Raw genomic sequence first — 6000 nt, 5'->3', positions numbered from 1 at the left:
CTGGAAAGATTACACAAAACTTCAGGCTGTTAGCCTGACCTGTGGTGGCGCATTGGGTCAAGAATGGCCCTGGAATGCTGAGGTCACCGGTTTGAAACCCTGGGCTTGCCTGGTCAAGCAACTACAGAAACTATGAAGCTCTTCCCCCCTTTCTCTCTCCCTCTCTCTCCTCTCTCTAAAATCAATAAATAAAATCTTTTTTTTTTTTTAATTCAAGGCCCTGTCCAGTTAGCTCAGTCAGTTAAGAGCATCATCCCAAAACTGTTGTAACAAAGTTGCTATTCAATCTCTGGTCAGGACACAAACAGGAAGCAACCCCTCCCCAAATGCACAACTGAATGGAACAGCAAATTCTTCCCTTCCCCCTCCCCTCTCTCTCCCTTCCTCTCTCTGTCCCTCTAAAAATCAATACAAGTTAAGCCCTGGCCGGAGAGCTCTGGAGCCTCGTACCAGAGCACGGAGCTTGGCAGTTCAATCCCCGGTCAGGGCACATACGGGAGCAGCTCGATGTTCCTGTCTCTCCCTCCCTTTCTCTCTCAAAAAATCAGGCTGTTAAAAAAGGAATTTAGGCAGACATGGGGAATCAGAATGCTGGATAAGGAGAGTATTCCACCAATAGTGCGGAATGGAGGCTACAGTGGAGACAGTGAGAAGTGGCCAAACTAGGGGGAAATATATATATGTATGCGAGAGAGACAGAGAGAGGGACAGACAGACAGGAAGGGAGAGAGATGAGAAGCATCAATTTTTCTTTGCAGCTTCTTAGTTGTTCAGTGATTGCTTTCTTATATGTACCTTGACCAGGGGGCTCCAGCAGAGTGAGTGACCCTTTGCTCAAGCCAGCGACCTTGGGCTTCAAGCCAGTGACCATGAAGTCATGTCTAGGATCCCACACTCAAGCCCGTGTCCCTGTGCTCAAGCCGGCGTGCCCACCGCCCTCACGCAGGCAACCTCAGAGTTTCAAACCTGGGTCCTCTGTGTCCCAGGCCAATATTCTATCCACTGCGCCACCTCCTGGTCAGGCCAAACTGCAAATATTTTGAAGGAAGAGCCAACAGGATTTCCTGAATGTATGGAGAAAGGCAAGAGAGGTGTCAAGGATGTCGCCCCCGTGGCTGGAAGGATGAAATTGGCACTTCCCCGAGATCTGAAAGACTTCAAGAAGAGCAGCTTTGAAGGGACAGGAGAAAGAAGAACATATAAGGCAGGGGTCCCCAAACTTTTTACACAGGGGGCCAGTTCACTGTTCCTCATAGCATTGGAGGGCCTGACTATAAAAAAAAAACTATGAACAAATCCCTATGCACACTGCACATATCTTATTTTAAAGTAAAAAAACAAAACGGGAACAAATACAATATTTAAAATAAAGAACAAGTAAATTTAAATCAACAAACTGACCAGTATTTCAATGGGAACTATGGGCCTGCTTTTGGCTAATGAGATGGTCAATGTGCTCCTCTCACTGACCACCAATGAGAGAGGTGCCCCTTCTGAAGTGTGGTGGGGGGCCAGATAAATGGCCTCAGGGGGCTGCATGCGGCCCGTGGGCCATAGTTTGGGGACCCCTGATATAAGGACTGGGCCTGGGGTATGCCAAGGGTAGGGAGCCGTCCAAGAGAATATAGGGGAATGGTCTAAGAGACCAGAGTACCATATACTGTACCCTGGAGCAGCAGGTACTAAACATCCACCATCAATAAAATAAGCAGTGGATGTTGCCATTTTAACTAAATATGTTTACCTTGAGGCCCTGGCCAGGTGCCTCAGTGGATAGAGCATCGTCCTGGTGGGCCATGATCGCAGGTTCAATCCCCAGCCAGGGCATGTATGAGAAGCAGTCAATGAGTGCATGACTAACTGGAATAACTCAGTGGAACAGTGAGTTTGCTTCTCTCTCTCAAATCAATGGAGAAAAAATATATATCTTGAAATACAGTGTAGACAAAGCCCTCTTGACAATGAAAACAATAAAAACAAAATTTTTAATTTTTTACTGAATTTATTGGAGTGACACTGGTTAATAAAAGTATAGGCTTCAAGTGTGCAATTCTATAACACGTCGTCGGTATTGGTGTTCACCACCCAAGGTCCAGTCTCCCCTATCCCCGTGTGTTCCCTCCACCCTCTTCTCCCTCCCCCACCCCTCTCCTCTGGGAACCACCATGCTGGTGTCTGTGTCTGTGAGTTGGTTTTGGTTTTGTCCTGTTTTGTTTTGGGTTTTTTTGCTCAATCCCTTCACCTATTTCTTTATTGATTGATTTTAGAGAAGAGGGGCGAGAGAGAGAAAAACATCAATTTGTTATTCCACTTATTCATGCATTAATTGGTTAATTCTTGTATGTGCCCTGATTGGGGATCTAACCCACAACCTTGGCATATGGGGACACTGCTCTAACCAACTGAGCTACCTGGCCAGGTTACCTCTTCACCTGTTTAACCCCAACCTCCCTTCTCTCTGACAGCTGGCAGTCTGTTCTCTGTATCTGTGAACAAGTCGTTTCAAAAGTTAATCATTTTGGGGCTCCTTATGAACCAATAAAAAATAATACCATGCTTCAAAAGCCTCCACATGCAAGCCACATATTCCTATGGGTTTGAGATCTCCAAGGGGCTGAGTGCAAGCAGACGAAGGACTGGGCCCTGGGCACACCAGATAGAGAGTCAGACGGAGGAGGTCAGAAAGGTCTGGGAGACCGAGAAGGAGTAGTCAGCGAGATAGGAGTAAAACAAAGAGCACGGTATGCTAAGCCAGATAGAAAAGTACAGTACGTTGTTAAACATCCATATCAGTCAAAGATGAAATTAATATAACTCTTTGAATGGAATATATTTACTTTGAAACACAATGCCTCCTTGTAAATGAAAATACTAAAAAGAACACTTTCCCCCAGAGTTAATCATTTTTATGTTCTTTCTGTACCAGTAAAAAGCAACACTATACTTTAGAAGCCTCAAGATACAAGCCACATATTCATAAGTACTGCGTTGCAGTGTATGTGCAGCAAACACACACACGTCCCAAGTGCAAGCGCCAGAGTTGAGGTGAGTGTCTGCACCATGAAGGAAGTGCAGGGGGAGCCTCCAGGAATTAGCATTGCCAGAAGCACAGCTTTAGGGCTTGGGGGCTGTGCTTAAAGATAGAGACGGGGTTGAATCTAGGCTCTGAAATGATGTGTTAGTTCTAAAAACTAAGTTCTTAAAAAAAGAAAAGAAAAGAAAAGAAAACCAGTGATCGCGTAGCTCTCAGGACAAAATGTCTTTGTCCTGATACAGGGCAGAGAGGGACGTTAGGTAAGTCGGTTCTGGCAACCTCAGCTTGGGGCGGGGTAGCTGAAGTGGAGGCAGGAGAAGTGCCTGTAAGCAGCGGGGCCCCGGCCTGGCTGCAAGGACAGCTGCCTTCACACTGCCCAGAGACCCGGGAAGGGCCGCGCTGGCGTGGGGAGAGGCGCTGGTGTGGGGAGAGGCGCTGGCCTGCCAAGCACAGGTGAGGCAGAAAGGCCTTCTCAGGCTGGAAGTCTCCATGTTGTCAAGATGATGATTGTCTTCAAACTGATCTACAGATTCAAAGCAATCCCTAGCACCAGCAGGGTTTTATGCAGAAATTCACAAGCTGATCCCAAAATTTACATGGAAATGCAAAGGCTGTAGAAAGCCAATACAATTTAAAAAAAGAACATAGTTAAAGGACGTACACTTTCCAATTTCAAAATGTACTGTATAAAACTACAGAAATCAAGACAGTGTGGTACTGGCATCAGGATAAATATATAGATCAATGGAACAGAGAGTCCAGAAATAAACTCTTTTATGGTCAATTTATGGTCAAGTTATTTTCAAGAAAGTGCCAAGGCAATTCAATAGGAAAGGATTGTCTTTTCAACAAATAGTGCTGGGACAATTGGATATCCAAATGCAGAAAGATGAAGCTAAAACCTTTTCTTTTCTTTCTTTTCTTTTCTTTTTTTTTTTTTTTTTTTTTTTTTTTTTTTGAGAGAGAGAGAGACAGGAACATCAAGCTGCTCCTCTATGTGCACTGACCGGGGAATCAAACCAGCAACCTCTGCACCCTGGGACGACGCTTCAACAACCAAGCTATTCAGCGACCAGGGCTTAATTTTTCAATTTTTAGAGAGCCAGAGAAGGGAAGCATTTGTTGTTCCACTCAGTCGTGCATTTTTTGGTTGCTTCCCATGTACCCTGACTGGGGATTGAAACACAAACTTGTTGTTTCAGGATGATGCTCTTCTTAATTTTTTAAAGATTTTTTTTTTTTTTACAGAGGCAGAGATAGACAGGGACAGACAGACAGGAAGGGAGAGAGATGAGAAGCATCAATCATCAGTTTTTTGTTGCAACACCTTAGTTGTTCATTGATTGCTTTCTCACATGTGCCTTGACCGCGGGCCTTCAGCAGACTGAGTAACCCCCTGCTGGAGCCAGCGACCTTGTGTCTAAGCTGGTGAGTTCTTTGCTCAAGCCAGATGAGCCCGCGCTCAAGCTGGCGACCTCGGGGTCTCGAACCTGGGTCCTTCCGCATCCCAGTCCAACGCTCTATCCACTGCGCCACCACCTGGTCAGACATTTTTAAAGATTTTATTTATTCATTTTAGAGAGAGAAGAGGAGGAGGAGGAAGCATCAACTCTCATATGTGCCTTGACCAGGCAAGCCCAGGGTTTTGAACTGGTGACCTCAGCGTTCCAGGTCGACACTTTACCCACTGCGCCACCCAAGGCCAGGCCATAGGCTGACGCTCTTAACCAACTGAGTTAACTGGCCAGGACCAAGTTAAAACCTTACTTCAAGCCCTTACCAGATAGCTCTGCTGGTTAGAGCGTTAGCCCATAGCACAGAGTTTCCTGGTTCGATCCCGGTCAGGGCACATACAGGAACAGATTGATGTGCCTGTTTCTGTCTCTCTCTCCCTTTCTCCTTCTCTAAAATCAATAAAATAAACATTAAAAAAAGACCTTACCTCACACTAATAAACAAAAATTAACTCAAAATAGATCACAGACCTATTTTGTAACAGCTAAAGCTAGAAACCTTTCAGAAGAACACAGAGGAGTAAATCTTAGGACTTTATTTTAGGCAAAGTGTTCTTAAAAATGATACCAAAAGCATGACTCATAAAAGAAGAAATAAATTGAACTTCAAAGTTAAAAACTTTTGCTCTTTCTTCAAAGACACCATTAAGAAAATGAAAAGACAAGCTACAGAGTGGGAGAAAACATTTACAAATCATGTATCTGATAAAGACTTGTGTCCAGAATAGTTAAAAACTCTTGTACCTCAATAAGATAATGCAATTTCAAAATGGGTTTGAGAGCCCTGGCCAGGTAGCTCAGTTGCTTAAGAGCATCATCCCGAAACAATAAGGTTGTGGGTTCAATACCCAGTCAGGGGCACACATGGGAAGCAACCAAAAAATACACGACTGATGGAACAACAAATGCTTCCTCCTCTCCCTTCCTCTCTCTATCTCTCTAAGAATTCAATAAAAGTTAAGCCCTGACTGGATAGCTCGGTTGGTGGGAGTGTCATCTGAGAGTGTGGAGGTTGCTGGTTCGATTCTGCGGTCAGGGCACAAGCAGGAGCAGCTCAATGTTCATCTCTCTCTCCCTGCCTTTCTCAAAAATAAAGAAAAAATGGGTTTGAATAGATATTTTACCAAAAAGATATGAATGACTGATAAGTACATGAAAAGATGCTCAACATCATTAATCATTAGAGAAATGTAAATTAAAACCACATCTACTGCCTGACCAGGCGGTGGCGCAGTGGATAGAGCATTGGACTGGGATGCAGAGGACCCAGGTTCGAGACCCTGAGGTCGCCAGCTTGAGCACGGGCTCATCTGGTTTGAGCAAAGCTCACCAGCTTGGATCCAAGGTCTCTGGCTCGAGCAAGGGGTTACTCGGTCTGCTGAAGGCCCGCGGTCAAGGCACATATGAGAAAGCAATCAGTGAACAACTAAGGTGTCACAACGAAAAACTGAT

This window comes from Saccopteryx bilineata, chromosome X (assembly GCF_036850765.1).
Source record: "Saccopteryx bilineata isolate mSacBil1 chromosome X, mSacBil1_pri_phased_curated, whole genome shotgun sequence".
Lineage (NCBI taxonomy): Eukaryota > Metazoa > Chordata > Mammalia > Chiroptera > Emballonuridae > Saccopteryx > Saccopteryx bilineata.
Note: the sequence above shows the minus strand (reverse complement) of the source record.